Source organism: Papio anubis, chromosome 16 (genome assembly GCF_008728515.1).
Source record: "Papio anubis isolate 15944 chromosome 16, Panubis1.0, whole genome shotgun sequence".
In the NCBI taxonomy this organism is placed as follows: Eukaryota; Metazoa; Chordata; class Mammalia; order Primates; family Cercopithecidae; genus Papio; species Papio anubis.
The window spans coordinates 56609891-56633440 of record NC_044991.1 but is presented as its reverse complement, the minus strand read 5'-3'; the positions used below and the strand labels follow the sequence as shown (position 1 = coordinate 56633440).

Below are 23550 nucleotides of genomic sequence, written 5' to 3'. Positions count from 1 at the left end.
CCAGATAGGGGGTCATCTAAAGTTACACAGCCGGTTTGTGACACAGCTGGGACCACCCCCAGGCGTTTGAGGCCTTACTGTTTCCACTGATATCAAAGTCTTATCTTAGTAACCATAGTCACGATAATAGTAACAACAATCATAAGATAAATAGATAGATAGACAGACAGACAGACAGATAGATAGATAGATTTGTTTTTTGAGAGAAAAATAATTTCCTAATTTTTTAAACTTTTTTTTAACTTTCAGGTTCAGGGGTACAAGTGCAGGTTCGTTAATACAGGCAAACTCGTGTCATGGGGGTTTGGTGTACAGACCATTTTGTTACCCAGGTACTAAGCATAGTATCTAATAGTTATTTTTCCTGATCCTCTTCCTCTTCCCACCCTCCTCCCTCAAGTAGGCCCCAGTGTCTATTGTTCCTCTCTTTCTGTCCATGAGTTCTCATTATTTACCTCCCACTAATAAGTGAGAACATGCAGAATTTGATTTTCTGTTCCTGCGTTAGTTTGCTGAGGATAATGGCCTCCAGTTCCATCCATGTTCCTGCAAAGGACACCATCTTGTTCTTTTTTATGGCTGCATTGTATTCCACAGTGTATATGTACATTTTCCTTATCCGGTCTGCCACCAGTGGGCATTTAGGTTGTTAAGAGCTTTATTTTTTTGGATGCCTACAATCAGGCAGGCACTATTCTAGGTCCTTCCCATGACTGAACATTTTCTACCCTCACAAAGGAACTCCGTGGGGAAGGATCAGCATCCCCATTTTACAGATGAGGAAAATGAGGCACACTGAAGTTACAGAATCTGCCTGGGCCCACACAGCTGGTGGTACTCGGTACAGTAGGGATTCAGATCCGACAGCCTGACTTCACAACCCATCTTAATCACTACGCTGACAGCAGGAAGAGCACCTTCTTTCCGGAAGTTCCAGCATCACTCAGTGAGCATGGGTGAAGGGGGTTTCAGGGTTTGGGAAATCAGCCTGTGGCTATGGAAACTATGTGTGGACAGCCTCCTGCTACACAGCTAATAGTTCCTCTCATGCTAACTGCAAAACAGGCCAGAACACTAACTTTCCCAGCTTTCTTTTTAACTAAGAGCGGCATGTGACACTTGCTGATCTAATCAACGAGATGCAGGTAAAAGTCTCAGAAATAGGGTTCCTCCACAGTTAAAAAGCCATTTCCTTTGTGCTTATCCCTTTCCCTTCTTCCTACATGGAACAAGGATGCAATGCCCAAGACCTAGCAGTCATCTTGCAACCATGAGGCACTAGGAATGAGGATAAACAGCTACAGGCTAAAGATGGCAAAGATGAATAGCAAGCAGAGCCTGAGTCTCCAGTGGCATCAGTGAGAGCCACACTGGTCCCAGGTAGCCTGCCCAGGACTTATAAGACAATAAACACCAATTGGATTATGCCTCTGTAGAAGGGTTTCTATTATTTCTAGCTGAGTTCGTTCCTAACTTTCCCAAGAGTGGGGTCAAGATAGGACCCAGGGACTGCCTGACACCAAGCCCTTGTTCCCTCTGTGGAATCACACTGCCTCCCAGGGGATGTAGCTTCCCCCTTTCTCTCTCTTCCAAAATGTACCAGCATTAGGCGTTTTCCTGACTCAGGGCTCAGAAAAGGGTCCTGAGCAGTTGCTCCTCAGGCCACGCAGCCACTAGACCTATCTATGTGAACCCATGAGAAGTGGGGGTATAGTCTTGCCCTGAACCCACCTACCATGAAAATTCCAGGGTCCCAAGTATCCAACAGATTGGACTTCCAGGAAACATATTTGATTTGATCTATAATAACCAAATGTATCCATCATTCTAAACAAATGTTTATTGAGAGGATGCCTAGTTTCAGGTGCTCATAGGTGAACAAAATTAGCAAAGTCCCTGTCATCAGAACTCATATCCTAGTGGGGGAAGCAAAGCATAACCAAGTCAGCAGAGAGGTCTCTCACCTTTACAAGACGCTTTGCAGTTTACTTTTAAGCATCTACCTGTCCTTTATCCTCATTCCTAGTGCCTCATGGTTGCAAGATGACTGCCAGGTCTTAGGCATCACATCCCTGTTCCATGTAGGAAGGGAAAGGGATAAACATAAAGGGAAGGGCTTTTTAAGGAGACCTAACTTTGCCTCCTCAATAACTCCTCAGTTTTCCATTTTGCCAAAGAAACGAAGGCACAAAACAGGAACCAAGAAGAGGCTCCCCCAAGATCACCCAGCTATGTCCAGGAGGATCAGTCTGGCTGCAATTGCCTTCCCCACGGCACATCCTCTGTCCGCTAGAACAATCAAATATGTCCCTCTGCTTGCTCTGTTGCTCTGGGCAGCACTGAGACAGCCATCAGAAACAACAGGCTCTACCCAAAATCAGTGTTGGGCTGGGATACAGCATTGTCAGCTACACAAAACCCCCCTCATCAAGCTGTTGGCGCCTGATGGCTGCTTAATTATTCATCCCTGCTGAACATGCAGGCCCAGGCCTTCAGCCATGCTTTTTGGAGCTCACCCATAGGGGAGCCTCGGTGATGAGCCCAGACCTGTTAAGAAGTTTGGAATGTGTGTGTCTGCCCACAAAATGTTCCCTGGTCCTCCCACACCAGCCTTGTCAGGCATAGTGAAAGATGACAACGAGCCAGGAGGTTTCAGAGACACCAGGGCCCAGGCTGTGTTTGCAATGTTGGTAGCTAAAACAGCTCAGCCTGATTTCCATTCCATCCAGCACAAGGTCTTTCAGACTTTGAGCTAAGCAGAGTTTTAGGCATGTTGTGACGGTCAGTGAGGGATGGGGGTGGGGAGTCATTTCGTCAGGGGAGTGGTGGTGGTGGTTGGCAGTGACTCAAAGAAGCCAATGAACATAGACAGAAGATCTCTCTGTGCAAGATGCACAGAGCCAAACGGACCTGGCTTCAACTGGCTCTGTCATTTTCCAGCTGTGTGTCCTTGGACAACTCACTTGCCCTTTCTGATTGAATATAAAATGGAGATTCATTCATTGCATAAATGTATATTGGACCCCTGCTATGTCCCAGGTACTGTGGATACAGCAGTGAAAAGAACAGCCAAGTCCTGTTCTCACAGGGGCTTGCGTAAAGAGTTAATGTATCTAAAGTACTGTGTCCCACATGTAATAAGTACTCGATTCATGGTCATTATTATGACTTTTGTTATTGTCAGAGGATTTAGGTTTTACACATATAATTATTTTCTGTTACCTACCTATATGATTACTATTACCATGGCAGAAAACGCCCCCTCTGCCCACCCCACACACATATACACACATATGCAACTCACACCTCAGCCATTATGAGACCATTTATTTCCTCCTCTCAAGTTGTCTTTGGCATTCATTTTTCCTAGTCTGGGAGTTTTTAATCTCATTCATTTCCCCTGAGTCCTAACCCATCGTAGTTTGTCCTAACCTAATCCAGCATATAGCAGAGACCAATAAATGTTTTCTTCATTCCTTCCTTCATTCATTCATTTACTTGACAAACATGGAGTACTTCCTCCAACATGCCAGGCCCCAGTCTGGGAGCTGGAGAAGCAGCTGTGACCCAAAAAGACAATATCAGGTAATGTCTCTGCTCTCATGGGATTGACAGAAAGGAAGACAGACAACAGGAAGGCAGACAGACAGACAGAAAATATACTATGCTCACAGGCAGTGAAGATGCTGGAAGAGAAAAGCAGAGGCTTCAAAGTGGGGGAGGGAGGACGAGGCCATTCCAGACCGGCTGGGCAGAAAGTCCCTGCTGAGGAAGTGACGTATAAGACTGGGTAGGACGGAGAAGGGAGTCCTGTGAACATCTAGAGGAAGAAAGCTCCAGGCAGAAAACACGGAGTGCAAAGGTACAAGGCAGGAAGAAGCTTGGCAGGGAAAAGGAACCCATGGGGCAGCCTGTCCTGTGTTCCCAACTTGTCACCTTGGGCAGTCAGGCGAAAGCACAAAAATAGGCTCCAGTGATGCCTGGCACCTCCTTAGGCTCACTCAGATTCCTACAGTAGGGATCCAGTGGGTTACTGCAGCCTCCAACCCATCTCTGAAGAATGGAGAGAACAGGGACCAGAGAGGGAAGGTGATTTTCCCAGGTCACACAGCCAGCAGTGGCTGGGCTGGACCCAGATCCCACATCTCTTAACTCCGGCCAGTGTTGCCTCCCCTAAACCACAGTTGTTGCCTTTCTGGATGGCAGAGTGAGGGGTCCAGAAAGATCCCTGGAGACACTTAGAGACACACAAGGTGGGAGACAGACTGGAGAGATGGGAACTCGAAACCTGCCCCACTCCCAGCCATGCTTGTCTTCGCACTCAAAGAACCACAGGAACCAGACAGCAGCCTCCATCCTGGCTCTGCATCTGGGAACCATGGTTACGGCTGCTGCTTGATTGGCAGGGGGTCCAGACACATTCGAGCTACCCCTGATTCCTAGAGGTTGTGTGAGAAGCAGGAGCAAGGGCCAGGAGAGAAGCTGGGGGTCACCGGCAGGCCCCGAATACCACCCTCTAACCTTTCCCTCCCAAGCCGATCATCCGGGCACCTCGCACTGCCACGAAATCCTTTTTAGAGCTCTGAATTAAAAATAAATTTGCAAGCACATAACCAGATGTTACATGGGGAAAAGATAAATAACTCAGCCTGTCAAGGAACTGCCTCATCTCAGTCAACCCTCTCTCTTTCACAAGGTTTTAATTTTTAATTTCACAGCGGTAACTATAGCAACCTGCAAAAATAATATATTCCAAAGCAAAACAACTTTCTTGGCTCTGGCTTGGCATCTCCATGTTCCCTCCTTTCCTCCTCTCCACCAACTTCACGCAGGTCTGTGCCCAGAGTTAATGAACGCTCTCAGCTTTGAATGCCCTCATTCATTAAGTAATTAATTCATTCATACCCAAGTATCTCTTGCCCTCCAAATCCACAGAACTCCTAAATTCGGGTAGCGGGTATTGGACAATGGACTCAGAATCATGTGGGATGCCATGTTGTCCTAACCTATTTTGTTTGTAGGTTTTGAGTATATAGGAAAATTTGGATAGCAAGGGACACCTGTATTCACTGGGGACCTAATTTGTCCCAGAGTCAGTGCTAGGCAGGCCCGGAGGTGAGAGAGAAGAGGACTGATCCTGCCCTTAAGGAGCTCACAGTCCTGTTGGGGAGACAGAATACAAACACATAATTATAAAAAAGTAAGATAAGTCTTGGATACAAGGGAAAAACAATATACAAATGGGGCACAAAAGAAGGGAGAGGTTGTCAGTATCTAGGGTGATCTAGAAAGGTTTCACAGACAAGGTGACTTCTGAGATGGGTCTTGCTGGATGAGTGGAAGTTTCCTGAATGACCAGTATAGGGAAGGGCACATCAGGCAGGTGGAACAACACGTGCAAAGGCAGAGACAGATGAGATAGGTCAGTATGGCCCAAGCATAGGATGAGAGTCATACTTCAAAAAGATACTGGAGAGGTTGACAAGAGAGAAACATACAGAGCCTTGAATGCTGGGCTGGCTTCAGCTTGGAGGCCAGGGGAAATCAGCCACTTAGGGAGGGAGGGAAAACGTAAAAGGTGACTCTGTGGCCAGCGGATTAGAGAGGAAAGAGTGCAGACAAAGCCTGTGGGGGAATTCAGGTGGGTGGTGGCTGCAGGGAAGAAAAGAGTGAAAAAGTCTTGGTTTGGGTTCCCTAAGAAGCCAACCTTGAGCCAAGGATGCGATTTTATTTGAGATGTGACCCCAGGGAGCACTGCTGTGAGGAGGAGGGAGAGGGAAGTGAGACAGGGAAGGGAAGAAGGCTGATAAAATGTTTATTAGAAAGCCAGGCAGCACCGTGGGCCACGGGAGCTCAGTCCTGCTGGGAGTTCTGCGAGGCGGCACTGCGCGTGCCTCAGAGTTGCCCACTTCAAGGGTAGGAGGCTGGAGGATCTCAATGCCAATTCCTAGAGTATTTGGTCGGAGGCTGCTCCCAGGAGGCATCAATTCCTGGTGAGCAGGCTCCAGTGGCCAGATAAACCCTCAAGCAGAGACTCACGTGCCAGCAGCCGGACACAGGGCCCGTGTGTCCTGAAACAGAAAGGAAAGGCCAAGGGGACTCAGGTGGGGCATTAAGAGCATCTGCCCCTGTGGAATTCTGAGAGATAGTCAGTGGGCATACTGGGAGATCCCCAACATCTGGCAGAGAGGCAGATGCACTGACACACACAGCTGGGACAGGTGGGTCATGGGCAACAGGGCCCAAGTGAGGACAGACCCATCACCATCCTGTGCCCAGGCTGCTCACAGTTCCCAGTGGGATGCCATGGCTCACACTCTCAGGAGGCTGAGGGAGGAGAATCACTTAAGGCCAGGAGTTTGAGGTTGCAGTAAGCTATGATCCCACCACTGCACTCCTCCCTGGGTGACAGAGCAAAACCTTGTCTTAAGAAAAATTTAAAAAACAAACAAAAAAAAAGAATCCCAGCGGGGCTCAAAGGCTGGGTGACAGTTCTTAGCACATCCCCCTCCCAGAATGGGACAGACCTTCTTTCCAAATAAAGAGTCCTGTCTCAAGCAAACAGCTTCCCTCTATCCCTGATTAAAAGTGGAAAGTGGCAAGAAGGAAATGTGTCAAGTAGGAAGATGCACATACAGGATGTGTTTGTGCAGGATGTAACATTGATGGTGACCTTGTGTGAGCTACTTCACCTCCCCTGGCTTCAGTTGCCTCTTCTACAAGGTGTGGTTCATAGAGGTGCCCATTGTATTATCTTGTAAGAATGTAATTCGATGATGCATGATGATGCCTAGAAGTCACCTAATCAATATTACCTGTGAATACCATTCTTTTCTGCAATATTTTTTTTAGCATGATGCACATGGGAGGCCCCGGGGAGACAGCAATCATCAAGCAGACTTGGTTCCTGCCCTCGTGCTGCCTCCAGCCTCATGGACACGCTGAAATGCTTTATATAGAATGTTAAAGAGAGACGGATAAAAAAATTATGCATAGAGCATGATTCTAATTTTGTTTAAACACACACACACACTCACAAAGGCCCGAGGGATATACACCAACATGTAACGATAGTTAACACCAGATGATGGAATTGAAGGTGGCTTGCAGTTTTACAATTCTTTCCTGGCTTTCTTTTCCTTTTAAAATTTTCACAGTGGATTGTATTATTCGAATAGTCATTTTTGAAAAAATAAAGGAAAACAAAAATGCTTCTTTCTCTGACTCTCTGCCCATCACAAATTTCATCTGTTTCCTCGGGAACCAGGAGCTTCCGGGCATTAGGGGCTATTTGCTTGTACTTTCCAGGGTCTACCCACCAGACAGCCAGGTCTCAGGTCTTGGCCTCATTCCCTACTATGGTGCACATTTGAAAACGGGTTGGGGGTTGGGGCGGCCTCCATCAGAGCAACAAACCTGGACTGAATGATTGGTGAGTATGAAGAGGTGAGCCCTCTCTCAACCTAGGGTCAGCTACCTGCGAAGACATGTTCTGTACCAGGAGTCAGAGGGGACAGATCTGTGTTTATCCATCTACCTGTGACTGCAAAGGTAAGGCTGTCCAACTCTGAGGATCAGTGTTAGCAGTTCCATTTGCCTGCATGCCCAAGCCACGTTCTCGAAACAGCTTTATCTGTAATAAGCTGACATTTTGTTCCTCACCTCTTGACTCCTGGGTCTCCTACTGCTTCTGAACTTAAGTGAGGGAGAAAACAACGTTATATGTTGAGGCCATAAAAATCACATGGTCCATACCTGGCTCCTAGAAATTGGCTACTAACAAAGAGATTAGACATCTATTTTTCTCACGTTTCCTCTCCCTTTTGACATCTAGGACTGTGAGATAGGCCCAATGTTCTTGGAAAGATCTAGTAATGTCTCCTGCAGTGAACTTGATGGTATTGTCTGAGTCCCTTTTTGGGGAAAATGGTCCCTCTTCCACGCCATGTGAACTTGGGGTTTCCATCAAGATCATCAAAACAAGAGTGGTCATGGGTCGCATTCAGGACCAAAGTGTTTTTCTGGGATGAGTATTTGGCATAGATATGGATATATAATATATGTAGATATATGACATATATATGATAGATATATACACATGGATATATGATGTGTATAGATGATATATGACATATATATGATATATATAGGATATACAATATTCGATATATGATGTGTATAGATGATATATGACATATATATGATATATATAGGATATACAATATATGACATATGTGATATGTACATGGATATATGATATATAGAGAGGATATATGATATATGACATACTTACTATATATGTACATAGATACATGATATATATGCCTCACTCCTGCCAGGCTTGCTGGGCTTGTTGCATACATGTTTGGGTGCACCTGCTGGTGGCCAGCTTCCCTACCACACATTGACAGGCTGCCTGGGAGGCTAAAGCCAACCAGAGAAGATGGCCCTGTTGAGTTCCTGTATGCAGCCATTCCTGAAATCACCTTCCTAGAGCAGAATCAATACATTCCCTCTTTTCCTTAAGTAGTTTGAGTTGGGTTTTTATCAGTTGAAGCTAAAAGAATCCTGACTAGCATACTGCAGTTAATATATACTGATAAGAAGGCTGTGGCCACCCAGAACCCATGCCCCCTTCCTAAGTAACACTCATTGTTTAGGAAAATCACCTCTCCTCCACTGAATTCACCTGGGGGAAGTGCTGGGCATGACACCGCTCTTTCCTTCACTCCTAGGTCACTGCCTACATCCCCACACAAGACCAGGTGAGTTGGCCATGAGTCCCTTCCAGACCTGCCCATAAAGCCTCCCCCATGCTCCTCCACACCCTGCCTTTTCCTCTCCTCTGCTGGGGGATGCAGAAGATCAAAAAAGAAATCAAGACCCCCTCCCCTGGATGCAAGGGCCTGGATCTCTGAGTGACAATGAGGAGTTGACCTACACTGGACTGTGACCTGAGTGACAAATAAACAGATTGTGAGTCATTGAGATTTGGGGGTTGTCTGTAACAGCAGTTATCCTGCCCTAACGAACACAATAGACTGGCACATTGGAGAGCTACCTGAGAGCCATTATCCTGAGAGCTTTCCATTCAACCACGAATATTTACTGAGTATTCTGTGCTTGCAAAGCCCCCTGTGTTTCCTGTTATCCTGCACTGCCCACGATTGTCTGGCTGTCTTCTCTCTCTAGACCCGTCCCCAAGAGACGGGTCCTTACCCGTCTTCATTCTCCGCACCATGTCCCTGGTATCTAGTTTAGCGTCAGGAACATAACAAATGCTCAGTAAGTATTAATTGATCGGATTTGCAAAATGACCAGATGCACAAAGTTGTATGAGGCTTAAGCAAGGTTCTGATTGTGAAGTGTCATGGCACACAGGAGGTCCTCTGCAAATACAGTAAAAATGAGCTAAATCAAGGTGCATGTGGGCTAGGCAAGGCTTTCAGTGGGAGGACAGATTTTAGCCAGGACTTATCCTGCCCCATACCCTACAGAGAGCTAAGTTATCTCTGGTCCCTCGCTGGTCCCAGGCTCTATGCAGGAGGAAGGATGGGGACCAGCTGCTTCCTGGAGGGAGCCCCAGTCCCAGAGGCTTTGAGCTGTGGTAGGGGTGAGGCAACACTTCAGGAAATAACATTTCAAAGGCTTTGGCTGTGAGAGCAGACTTCTCACCCCTGCCTTGTGTGGAGGTGGGTGTGGGATGCCTGGTGTGCCTCTGGGGTAAAGCATCCCTTTCACAGTATGAAATTTCATCTCAGGAAAGCTTAACTCCTTGCACCCCGTTCTACTAGCTTTAGACAGGCTCCAGGGATTTAGCCCAAGACTCCTAGGATAATGTCCAGACCCCATACCCGGGGTAGGAACGGGGGCACGTGCAGCATGTCCAAGCAGCGTAATGTAGCAGTTAACAGCTTGGGCTCTGGAAGCAGAATGCCTGGGTTCAAATCCTGGCTCTGTTCGCACGGTAGCTGTGAGACTTTGGATGACCCAGCTTACTTGGACCTCAGTTTTCTCATCTGTAAAATGGGATTACAATAGTAACACACTAGAAGACTGTTAGGAAGATGACCTCACTTTGACAACTAATGGAGTGTTCTTTCCTTCTTTCTTTCTTCCTTCCTTTCTTTCTTTCTTTCTTTCTTCTCTTTCTTTCCTTTCTTTCCTTCTCTCTTCTTTTTTTTTTTTTTTTTGAGATCTCACTCTGTGCCCAGGCTGAAGTGCGGTGGTGTGATCTCAGCTCACTGCAACCTCTGCCTCCCAGGTTCAAGCAGTTCTCCTGCCTCAGCCTCCTGAGTAGCTGGGACTACCAGTGCACACCACCACACCCAGCTAGTTTTTGTGGGTTTTTTTAGTAGAGATGGGGTTTCACCATGTTGGCCAGGTTGGTCTCGAACTCCTGACCTCAAGTGATCTGCCTGCCTCAGCCTCCTGAAGTGATGGGATTATAGGCATGAGCCACCACACCCGGCCGAGTGTGTTTCTTAAATGTTTTAATTCCTAACGGGGTAACTATCAATAGATAAACTAACATAAACAAAATTCTTTGGGGTTCACAGTAATTTTTAAGAGTATAAAGGGGTCCAAAAACCAAAACATTAAAATCCAGTCTCATGTGATAACTTCACACTACACATGCCAGATGATTCACCCGGTGTCAATTCTTCACTTCTCTCCTCCTAGTTTGGACCCAGTGCTCTGTCCAACTGAGCAACTGAGGTACCTACCCAAGGAGGCCATGAGGATTCCTCCCTCCACACCCTTGAACAGCGACTGTCTACCTTGAATTCTGTGATTTCACTACCCTTAAATAAATTGTACTTACTCTGCAAGGCCCAGCGGCTTCTGCCTCCTGCAGGAATCCTGGCTGACTGCCCTAAATGGAGCCCTTGTTCCTCTGAGCTCACACAGCACTGCCCAGTCATGAGGGCAGACGGCCAAGGCGGCTTCATCAGTTTTGCTTGTGAAAGCCCATCTTCTCACTAGACTGTATGCTGCTTCTGGCTTTGGGGTCAGAACGGAACTGAACTCTGTCATCTTGGGCAAGTCACTGCCCCTCTCTGAGCCTGTTTCCTTATCTGCAGAATGGGGTAATTCCTACACTTACTGTGCAGATTTTCTAAGGGTTGGATGAGCAAATGCACTGGATTAATTCGCTAGTGCTGCCATAATGAAGTGTCACACTCCACCGACCGTGGTGGCTCATGCCTGTAATCCCAGCACTTTGGGAGGCTGAGGTGGGCAGATCACCTGAGGTCAGGAATTCGAGACTAGCCTGGCCAACATGGTAAAACCCCATCTCTATTAAAAATACAAAAATTAGCAGGGCATGGTGGCAGGTGCCTGTAATCCCAGCTACTTGGGAGGCTGAGGCAGGAGAATCACTTGAACCCAAGAGGCGGAGGTTGCAGTGAGCCAAGATCGTGCCACTGCACTCCAGCCTGGGTGACAGAGTGAGATTCCATCTCAAAACAAAAACAAACAAACAAACAAAAAATGAAGTGTCACAGTTAGCTGTGATACTGGTGTTTCAAAAGAAACCAACCCTGCTGATACCTTGGTCATGGACTTCTAGCCCCCTGAATTGTGAGACAATAAATTTCTGTTGTTTTGCGCCATGATGCTTCACAATGAAAACCTCACTTAAGCCTCACAATGACTCCGTGCATCTGGTCATTTTGCAAATCCAATCAATCAATACTTACTGAGTACTTGCTGTGTTTCTGACACTACACTAGATACCAGAGACACAGTATAGAAGAAGACAGACAAGGACCCATCTCTCAAGGAATTTATGGTCTAGAGAGAGAAGATAGGGCAGGGCCTCGCTGGTCACTCTAAGGACTTTCGCTTTTTCTCTGCACACAATGCAGAGCTGCAGGATATTCCGGTGCTTCAACAACAGCAGTTTATTGTCTCACAATTATGGGAGCTAGAAGTCCAAGACCAAGGTGTCAGCAAGGCTGGTTTCTTCTGAGGCCTCTCTCCTTGGCTTGTAGATGGCTGTTTCTTTCTGTGTCTTTACCTGGTCTTCCCTCTGTGTGTGTCTGCGTCCTAATCTCCTCTTCTTAAAAAGGTGTCCTTATAAAGGACACCAGTCATATTGAATTAAGATCCACCCTTAATGACCTCATTTAACTTAATTACCTCTTTAAAGACCCTGTCTCCAAATACAGTCACATTCTAAGGTGTTGGGGGTTAGAGCTTCGACATATGAATTTGGTGCGGGTGGGAGGAGACATAATTCAGCTTATATGGCATCTAAAACATTCTGCCTAGGGCTTTCAGCTGTAAGTGAGCTGTGCTTCTCTCTCCACTGCCACCAGAGCCTAGGGGCATGGTCAGTGGCTTGGGCTAGGCCTTTAGACCCTGCATAAATCGGTCATGAGATATGAGCTGCCCAGGGAAGGGACATGACCTCAGGCAAGGCTGCTCTCCTTAACTGGGCAATCTCCAACAGGGACTTTGCTGCACCACCAACAGCTGGGCAGTAAGTCCTTCTTTCCTGAGGAGAGCTGGGTACCCACCCTGCCCCTTTACTTGCTACATGACCATGGGTAAGCTCCTTACTTTCTCTGAGCCTCAACTTTGAAAACTGGAAAAAAATAAAGTGACTTGCAGAGGGATCATGATGAAACGGGATCATTGCTGGTATTTTTATTTAGGCAACAATTTATTTTAGTGAGTACCTACTATGTGCCAGGCATTGTTCTAGGCTCTGGGGATATAGCAGTGAATAACATGGACAAAATCTCAGTTAAAGCTGCCGTCATTATAGGGACAGCCAGGCACTAAAAAAATAAGCAAGTAAAATACATAGCATGTCAGATGCTGATTAAGTGCTGTGAAAAAGTAGCAATTAAACCAAGAAAGGGGAAGGGAGAGTGTGAGAGGCAGGGGTGCGGAAAGGGGGATGTCACAATTTTAAATAAGATGGTCAGGGAAGGTCTGTCTACGAAAAGATTTGGCAAGGTAAGGGGGCCCTCTAGATATCTCCGAGCAGAGCTTTGCAGGCAGAAGGGCCGTGAGCGTGCCCGACATGCTCCATAAATGCATGGCCTGAGCTCAGTGAGCAAGGGGGACCTAGACTGGACATGAGGTCAGAGGAATGGCCATTGTCAGCCAGGGCAGGGCTTTGCAGGCCTCTGTCAGAACTTCGGCTTTTCGTCTGCACTCAATGTGAAACCACAGGAGCCTTCTGAGTGCAGGAGGGGGTGTGACCTCACTGTGATTTTACTAATACAGGGTAACCCAGGTGACAAGATGAGATTGCAGCCAGCTCCTCGCTGAGGCCCTGCTCCCACCTTCCAGCCCCGCTAGGCCCCACCCAGTAAGCCCTGCCCAAGCCACCACCCCCTCTCCACACACGCGCTCCATCAGTCCCACGCCTGCTTGTCCTTCAAGTCTCAGTCTAGCCTTTGCCTCCTCCTTTCGGAAGCCAGCCCAGTGCGCCTGACCTGCCTCATCCCTCCCTTCCCAGAGAACCAAGAGGCAGTTAGGGGACAGGCCTTGGCATTCAAGTGCTGGATTCAAATCCTCCCTACTTAGAATCTCTGAACCTCGGCCGGGCGCGGTGGCTCACGCCTGTAATCCCAGCACTTTGGGAGGCCGAGACGGGCGGATCACGAGGTCAGGAGATCGAGACCATCCTGGCTAACACGGTGAAACCCCGTCTCTACTAAAAATACAAAAAATTAGCCGGGTGAGGTGGCGGCGCCTGTAGGCCCAGCTACTCGGGAGGCTGAGGCAGGAGAATGGCGGGAACCTGGGAGGCGGAGCTTGCAGTGAGCTGAGATCCGGCCACTGCACTCCAGCCTGGGCGACAGAGCGACACTCCGTCTCAAAAAAAAAAAAAAAAAAAGAATCTCTGAACCTCAGTTTTCTTCATCTGTAAAATGGAGATAATAACAGACCATGAAAAATCCACCCTCAGGTAGTAAGTGAAATCCAAAGATTCAATTGTATAAACTGCACCACAGTACCATCACAGGGTCAATGAACATCAGCATTATCAGCTGGTCTGTGTTGTCCTGAGAGCAAAGACACAAAGCTCACACTGCCCGCCACCAGCAGAGAAAGGCCCAATGGTCACAAGGCTTGTTTCCTAACCTCCTCCCACCCCAGTCAACCCAAGACCGCCCACACTTGAGAACAGGGGCTGGACCAAGGCTGGCTGCTCACCACCACCCAAGTTATGGTCACCATGTGACCACAGGGCTGTGGCATGGAGTGATGAGACGTCTTTGGGTGTGTGCCTGGCACTTTGCATGAATGTCACCTGCTGCTGCTGCACCCATCACACCATGTAGGAGGATGTCCTTCCTCTGATGCTGCCCCCAGCCTATCAGAGGATGTAGGTAATGACTATGCTCACAAATATCACAAATGCCCAGTATACATCAGGGGCTCAATAAATGCTTGTTAGAGGCAACCAGAGCAGAGCCAGATGTGTGTGTGTGTGTGTGTTTTCTGACTGTACCATTTTCCAGATGTGTGTCCCATGGCCCATCACTTTGCCTCTCTAAGCCTCTGTTACCTCATCTGTAAAATGGGAGGACTCATTCCTCCCTGGAAGGGTGAGTGGGGCACCCCCAGGGCTCCTGTGCCTCAGTCACAGGGTGAAGGGCACCAGCGCACCCAGAGGATATCTGGCAGGTGCACAGTGGACATAATAGTCCACATAATAGTGACAACCAGAGCCACCGTAGCATCTGGAAAAGCAGACTTGGGAGTGAGCTCTTGTGAGTCACAGGTTGAGGCTTCCCTGTATGACCTGGTGAGGCTCACAGGAGCCCAATGGCTTAGAGTGGCCGATAGGGCCATGAGTCGGGCCATTGTCTCTGTGTCATCAATGATTCTGTGTTTGGTAGGTTTACTCTAGACTCAGAGAAGAGCAAGACTCACTGGGAGCCTCTTCCCCTCTGCTAAGTTTTGAATGTGTCCCCCAGAGTTCACATATTGGACATGTAATCCCCACAGCAAGAGTGGTGACATGTAGGACCTTTAAGGGATGATTAATGCCATTATCATGGGAGTGGGTTGGTTATCGTGGGATTGGGTTCTTGGTAAAAGGATGAGCTCAACCCCCTTCCCTCTTGTTCTCTCTTGCACAATCTCTTACCCTTTTGCCTTCCACTATGGGATGATGCAGCCCAAGGGCCCTCTCCAGATGCCAGCTCCATGCTCTTGGATTTCCCAGTCTCTAGAATCATAGCCAAATAAATTTCTATTCATTATAAATTACCCAGTCTGCAGTACCCTGTTATAGCAGCATAACATGGACTAAGACACCATCCTTTGCCCCAGTTCAGGGCAAAGAGGCCCCAAGAAACCCACCATTTGTGAGAACCTCTTACATGTTTCCTGGACTTTCTAGGTATTTACCGACAGTTAACTGTGATGGAGCACTTCCAGCACTAGGTACTGCTCTGTGCTCTTGTACCATCTCAGACAAGGCCCCACAGGAACTCCTTGAGACAGGTATTGTTATCACCATTTTGCAGGTGAGGAAACTGAGACACAGAAAGCTTCCCAGAGTCACACAGGTAGGGTGATGGAGAAAAAATTGGAGTCTAAGTCTGAGTCCCTGAGCTTTCTGCTTGGGAGGCAGCCTAGCCTGGTGGTTAAGCTGTGACCCCTTCCAAAGCCAGGCCACCAGGGGTCAAAGCTAGGCTCTTCCCCTTTGTTCTCCTCGCCTCAGTTTCCTTATCCAGAAAATGGGAGCAATAGGACCTACCTTATCAGACTGTTCTGAGGATTAAGTGAGGGCTCTGTTTACAGTGACAGGCAATCCATAATCAATAAAAGCGCACGCTAGCCCTACCAGATTCCTCCTTCTCTTAGCTCAGAGGACTTCTCCCCATGTGTCTCTTTCTGTCTTATTCCTCTCTCTTGCTCTCTGCCATCTCTTCTGAGGCATATCTGTCTTGCTTTGAAAAGCTTCTCTTTGTCACTTTCCTCTCTATCTTATTCCCTTCTGGGTCCTAAATCCTGGCTCTGAGTTTCTGTGCTGCATAAACTTCAGCATAGACAGGGCAACCCTCCTGACTGTGAATACTCTCAAACTTTATAGAAATTTCTCCCGGGGAACTGGCTAAATGCAGAGTCCTGGTTCCACTGGAGAGAATCAGATTCTATAGGTCTGGGAGGGGGTGAGAGAGTCTGCATTTTAACCACTATCCTCTCCACAACCTTTCACCCTGGGACCGCCCAGGCTGGCTCTTGAGGACAGCCTTGGCTCCTTGGAGAAGCGCTGCATTTGCCCTCAGTTTCCTCATCTGTCAATTTGGAGTAAACAGAAACTACTTTCCAAGGTTGTAAAGATGAAATGAAACAATTTTTCTGGAAAGCAAACACCTTTTCTCTGTCTCGGCTTTTGTAAAATTTATTTTGTCTCTGACTTTCCCATTCCCTATTTCTGGTGTTTTTCCTATTTCATTCTCTGTCCTCTCTCTCCCTACCCACTACCTGGAAGTGGACCCAACTCCAGAGCCGAAATGGAAAAAAATTGAACAAATGTGGCCCTTCTGTAAGGCCTGGAGGCCCCAAGACCATCCAAATGACCTGTCCAGCTCCCTCCTACTGGCGCCCCAGCAGTCCCCAAGACCAAGCATCCCCAACCCTGCAGCCCCCACAGCAGCAAAGCTGGGGAAAGATGGGGATCCAGTGTGCAGGAATGGCCCTGCTGCTATGGAAACCAGCGCTCAGGAAACGCTCAGAGATGATCCATTCTGGGGAGCGGCCTGGCCTTGGGGGAGGGGGAAAGGCCAAACTCTGCACCTTGCACTTTGCCCTCCCATTACTGGCCATGTGATGCTGGGCAAGTCACTTAACCTCTCTGAGCCCTCCTCTCCCTCACCAGGCCCCAAACAGCAGCCCCCATTATCGGTGGGTGATAACCGCTGCTGATGACTGAACGCTGCTCTGCGGCTTTCAAGCCTGAAGACACGCCAAATTGCCATTTGCTTTCATTACTGCGAGCTCGAAATATTCTAGTGCCAGCTTGCTGCATGACCCCGTGCCTCTGAGGGCCACCAAACGATTTCCATGATAGAATTCCCTCTCGCAGAGGTGCAGAGTCCACTCTGAGTCACTCTACAACACACACACACACACACCCCCCACACATGCACACACACACCGCACACACACACACTAGCTACTGAGCTAAGTTGCCCATACACTCGCCTCACCCCGGTTGCGCTGCGATTCCTCTTCTAGAAAGGGAAGAAGTGAACACAATGTCTCCTGATTACTCCATCAGCAGCGCCCAATGCTCTGCAGCTGCAGAACTTATCTCATGGTGCCTTTTCCTTCCTCAATGTCTCCCAGGGCACCTCCCCTCCGAGATCCCTCCCACAGTTCCGTGTGCCTCCAGGCCTAAGTCTAAGCTCAACAGCCTGACCTTCGAGGCCCCCAGAGCCACCTGTGCCCTTGCTCCACAATGTCACCCCTCTATGTGCAACAGCAGCCCCTGTGAAGGCAGGGATTCTGTTTGCCATTGTAGCCGCTGGAACCCCAGTGCCTGGGTCAGTGCCTGGTACATCCTGAGGCCAGGGGAGCATAGGATAAGGGCATGCATGAGGGGGTGGCTACTACATGCCACCCACCCCGGGGGCATCAAGTAAGACCCTTACCCTCCTTGTGCCTCAGATTCTCACACACTCCTCACAACACACAATAACACACCACACACATATACACTCTCAAACTCACACACACACAGCAACATAAGCACACATCCCACACTCCCCCAAACACAGACACACACACCATGGTATACGAAGAGCATCGGACCCCCTAGCCATCTGGCTGTCCCCTGAACAAGCTGTGCACTTCCCTCCCTCCTTACCTTTGCTCATGCAGTTTCGTCTTCCAAAAACCCACTTCCAACAAGTTCTTCCAGAGCTCTCAGGGATCCTCTGCACCTGACTCCTCCTCGGTAATCAATGTAATTTTTCAGAGAACAGGGTGACTTGCCCAAGATCATACAAGAAGTGTGTGGCCACAGAGCCTGTGTCAGAACCCAGGCCTTGGGGGGGATACTGAGTCCAGCTGCTCTGAAGAGCATCCGTGCATTGATTCAGCCAGCCAGGCGTCTGTTTGTTTGTTTTCCCAACACACACTTATTACGCCCCAGGCAGGCTGCTCAGTGCTGGGGACCCAGCCATGAACAAGGCCAGCACAAGCAGCCCAGGGAAGCAGACAGATGCTAAACAAGTAATTACAAGTGTGATGGATGCCACAAAAGAAAAGCAGCGAGGGCCCTGGGAGGGGACAGTGGGGGATGCCAACATCTCCCATTTGTACAAGGTTTGCAGAAACCTTACTGCAGTGGTGGTCCTGCAGCACCTCGCATCAGAGTCCCATTTAAAGCCCCCAGGCATGCAGACCCAGCACTTTTGGGGAGGTCTGTTTCTTCCCAGGGAAGGACACTGTGAGATTTGAGGACCACAGCTTTAGAGGCCTGGGTGAGGGGGGCCGAAGGCAGTAAATGTTTTCTAAGTATCTACCATGTCTTGGGCTGAATCACCTCCTGCCAGGCCACTGAAGTAGGCAGCATTAGCCCCATTTTACAGAGAAGCGAACCAAGGCCTAGAAAACCCCAGTGATTAGTGAGTGTAAATGGGGGACTCGAACCCAGGCCTGTCAGACTCCAGATCTCAGGAAGGTCCTTAAAGAAGGTCCTTAAAAAAGGGCACCGGCTCTTGGGTGCCCAGTACACAACCCTGCCAAATGGGCTTACAGTTAAAAGGGAAACAGCTAGCGCTCAGTGACCCCAGGTCACCGAAAACAAGGTGCCACTTGTGCTTCCCAACAGAGCATGTTAGTCACATGGTGCTAAGTGGCTCTGACATCATAGTGGGCATCCAGCCAGATACCTCCACTGACCAGGTGTGTGGCCTCAGGCAAGTTGCTTAACCTCCCTGGGCTCAGTTTCCTGTCTGTAAAATGGAGACAATGGTGGTGGTGAGGAGTTTCTCTGCTTGGCCCTCCCCTCCATTCACACCAGCCTCCCAGCCTTCCTCCATTCCTGCTCATTTCTTCCTTCTTTCATTCCTTCACCCTGTTCTTTCATGTCTCCGTTCATGTCACCTTTCAGGGCCCTCCCCTCTTGTGTCCACCATCCCTGTCCATTCCATCCATCCCCCTGCATCCATCCCCCTGTATCCATCCTCCATTCCACCCCTCCTTCCCCCCACCATCCATCCCCATCCATCCCCCATCCATCCCTCCCTGTATTCCTCCCTCTGCTGCTTCCCCCTGTGTCCCCATTATCCATCCATTTTCTTGTCCATCCCCCCACCATCCCTCCCATCCATCCCCTGTTGTCCATCCTCCACTGCATTCACCCCCTCTGTGTCCACCCCCTCCATCCCCCTGTGTCCATCCCCCTGTGTCCATCCCCTGCATCCCTCCTCTGTATTCACTCCTCTGTCCAAATCCCCTGTCCATCCCCTGTGTCCATCTGCCTGTATCCATCCATCCATCCATCCCTGTATCCATCCTCCCTGTATTCCTTCTTTATCCATCCCCCTGTCCATCCCCCTGTATCCATCCATCCATCCCCCTGCATCCATCCTCCTGTATTCACTCCTCTGTATCCATCCCCTGTATCCATCCCCCTGTATCCATCTGCCTGTATCCATCCCCATCCATCCCCATCCATCCCCTGTCCATCCTCTGCCACCCCTATTCATCCATCCATCCATCCCCATCCATCCTCCACTCTTCCTTCCATCCCCTGTATCCATCCCCCTGTGTCCATCCCCCTCCATCCCCCTCTATCCATCCTTTATTTTTCTTCCCCACACTGTCCACGGCTTTTGACCCCCCCCCACCTCCCTGTTGAGGCGGTGGGAGTTTGCGGGGTAGAGGCTTTGTTTTGTTCAGTTGTTTCCCCAGTCAAGGCTCTTGACTAGGGCCACCCAGAGTTAACAAGCATGCAAGGGCTCAAGCCAGCCAGGCCTTTTGCATTGCCATGGCCTGTGAGGCCCCTGGCAGCCCATTGGAGGGGTCTCTAAGGCATCTGGGAGGCTGGTTCTAAGCATCCCACCCCTAGCCTGGCAGACAGCGGGCATTGTCAGAACATGTCTGAGGCTTTGCTGACCTGCTGTCTGAAAGCGGACACTGCCTAGGCTTCCTGGACCACAGCAAAGACGCTGAAGAGAGGGGCAATGAATTCCCCTGGGACCCCTCCCCAAATGGCCCTGAAACTGGCAGGCAGTGGGAAACCCGCCCCAGGCTTGGCAGGGGCCTGGCAGAAGCTCAGTGCCGAGGGCCAAGGGCCTGCCAACCTCACTCCCCCAAACAGCAACCAATTGTCCCAGCGGCGCCCAAGTTCCCTGAAGACCTCCCAGCGGCCACTCTCTCACAGAGACACCCGCTCTCAAAGGGGCCAGCAGTCTGGCTGCTTCCGGCCACAACCACAACCAAGGAGGATGGACCAGCATGGTGGTCCCTGCTTCACAGGAGGCCCCGGGACTTCCGAGCCCTGATGGGAACTCGCAGCCGGGTGCTTGGTGAGGAGCGGGCGAGGACAGATCCCGGGGGCGGGCCAGTCCTCCTGGCATTTGTATGCAGGTGCAGGCCCATGAACATGAGCTGGAATCTATCAACAGAAAATAAAACACTCAGGGACAGAAGCCTCAGAAGACAAACTGCTGCAGGGCGAAGGTGGCAGCCCCCCCTGCTTGCTGGGTGTGCAACATGTCTCAGGCCCACTCTGGATAGGCATTCATCCAACCCTCAGACAGGGAGATGGGAACTGTGGGACCTTCACATCTCAGAAAAGGAAATGAGGGAAGCCATTTGCCCAGAAGAGGGAAGCCGGGATTTGAACCCAGGTCTCCTGGCAAGGCCTTGACCACTGTGCTACATCCTAAACCTCCCTTGATGGGGATGAGGAGGGACTGGTCACCAGGAGTCACATTCCCACGAAAAAGTCTCATTGGTGCCCCCCAGAGCAGCGGGTCTGGGTCCTGCTGCAAACCACCTGTGTCAGAATGGGATGCACGGAGCTTCCTAGAAAGCCCGTTCCCAGGCCCATTCAGACCTGCTGGGGCTACATTTTTCACATGATGCTACTGGATTCCGAAGCACACTGGAGTTTAAGAACCACTGGCTTAGGGACAATTCTGACCTAGACGGAACTAGCGATTTATTTGTCAGGACAATAGACCTTGAGCAGAGCTGCCTGTGTGGGATGTGGAGGTGACAATAAAAATGGCTGTGGATCGGTCATTGAGTATGTGCTAGGTGCTCTTTTAAGTGCTTCATTCTTATTTCATCCTCAGCACAACTCTATAGAAGAAGTAATAGTATTATCTTCTCCATTTTAGAGATGAGAAAACTGAGGCACAGGGAGCTTAAGTGTGTCCTGCCATCCTGTGAGACGCATGCAATTGTTTGGAGGAGGTCTATCTTCCATCTGGGTGATCCAGCACCTGCTAGGTGCCCTGTACATGCCTGCAGCACTGAATATGAACTAGAGCATCCCAAGGGACAAGCTTTGGGAGCACTCCTGTCCCAACTGCACCCCCCCACACACATCCACCTTCCTAGGCATAGAGTCCCACTTACCCTAGCGTGACAGAGCAAGGTGCCACCCCCTTCGTCTTCTTTGTCTATAAGCAGAACTCATACTATGGAGGTATTAGAGAAATCGGGTCTAAATGGGGCCACTCAGACAAAGCCTTAGGAAGTGGATAGGAGAGGGGTCAAGTTTTGGGATGTGGGTATGAAACCCACCTGGATCCACCACTTGAGCGCTACACAGCCTTGCCTGTGCCTTTCATCCTCACGTCTGCCTAGTGAGGATCAGAATTGTATGTAATCATGTGAAGGTGAAATATGCAAACTGCCTGTGCACAGTGGGCCTCCCTGTAGTATGTCACTGGTGAAATATACTAAGATTGATGCCACAACCCCGTCAGCAGAACACCTCTGACCCCACCTTCCAGGGCTCGAGCTAGGGGGTTGTATGTGCCTGGCTGGTGCTCAGGCCTCCTCAGCTGGAGCCTGGAGCGGGAGGCCTGTTTGCTGGGTTATAGGAAGATCTGAGCTGTAGAGCTGGTGCCGGCGAGGAAAGGTATTTGCATCAGATAATGGGTAACGTGTCTTGTTATTCCATTAACTTGTGGAGCAACGACTGCGGCAGAGGGAGGGAGCATTGGAAACCCACAGGGTAGGCAGGGGATGAGCTCACTGACCCACAGCTAAGCCAGGACTTCCAGGGAGGCTCATCAGCCTCAACAGGAGTTATGGGGGTGGCTTTTGGGCAGAGGGGTGTGGGTGAGGCTGCCCCTTGTTCCAGAACCCTAACCTTAAGGTAGGGCCCCAGCTGGGGGCAAAATCAAGAAGCACATCCCAGGCACCACCAGCAACAGTGCCTCACCCTCCCCCGCCCCTAACTGACCTCTGAGTCCCTGGGGCTCAGGGGCTCTGACCATGACCACAGCATGCAGCCTCCTGAACAAAAGCATAGATGCTGGAGCCACCCAGATGGGAGTTTGAATCCTGACTCCACCCTTTACAAGTTTGATAAGTTGCACAGGCATCTAGCATTGCTGGGCTTTCTATTAAATGGGATACTACTACTACACTCATCCCTCGAGGCCATGTCATCACTCCTCTGACAAATCCCATGGAGTCCCTGTCACGTGCTGGTGCCGTCCAGGCCCTGGGGACCAGCAGGAAACAACAGGGACTGAGTCTTGTTCTGACGAAGTTTGCATTCCAGGTGGGGGAGGGTGCACATAAATAAATAAAAGAAATACGAGAAAGTGATAAGTGCTATAAAACTTGGAAATGGGATAACGAGGGGCCAGGTGTAAGGAGGAGGGGTCTTTTAGAGAACGAAGGAAGGATACTCTGGGAGGAGGCATTTGAACTAAGGCACAGGTGACATCAACAGCCTTGAAGGGCCCCAGGTTGGACACATTTGAGGACACGTTGAGGGGCACATTTGAGGAGAGGATGGAGGCCAGCGTGGCTGAAGCAGAGTGGGCAGCAAAGACGGACAACCTCAGGATGGAGAAGAGTGGGGACTGGCCACATAGAGCAGCGTGGCTGTAGGATTCAGTTTGACTGGAAGCACCATGGCAGTCCCTGGAGGTTCAGAGCAGGGGAGGGACGTGATCTGATTTTGATGGTTCAAAGGCCTCCTGGCTGCCGGTAGGGGATGGATTGCAGGGGCCAGGGTGGTGCAGGGGAGCTGAAAAGAGGCTGGTACAGCCATGGGTGTGAGAGCAGCTGTGGTCTACGAGGGCAGTGCGGGGGAACGTGGGACGAGATGGTGGATCAGGGCTGGGCTGGGTTTTAAAGATACTGTCACAGGACCTGAGGATGATGAACAGGAGAGGGAAAGGGAAGGGACAAGGATGGCACAGGTGATTGAGACTGTGTATGTTGGCAGAGGGTTTTATTGAGCATGGCCCCTTGCACACAGTAAATGCTGGTAAACACTGCCCATTGGGAAAGCATAGTGTTCTATACTAAGCACCACCTTCTAAAGGGACCAGCCCTGTCGATCAACAGAGCGGCATTTCT

The 23550-nt window shown here is 49.6% G+C and overlaps 1 long non-coding RNA gene across 2 annotated transcripts; it reads right to left on the bottom strand.

Annotated features, from left to right (window-relative positions):
- Positions 1 to 592: 592 nt before the first annotated feature.
- LOC110740522 lies at positions 593 to 18986 on the bottom strand. Of its 2 annotated transcripts, none has more exons than XR_002515176.2 (3): positions 17193 to 18986; positions 15122 to 15202; positions 593 to 6071 (listed from the first exon to the last, which is right to left on the bottom strand). It is a non-coding gene; the product is annotated as an uncharacterized LOC110740522 (long non-coding RNA). The 2 variants fall into 2 exon arrangements; XR_002515175.2 differs by lacking the exon at positions 593 to 6071 and adding an exon at positions 14326 to 14341.
- Between the last annotated feature and the right edge of the window lie 4564 nt (positions 18987 to 23550).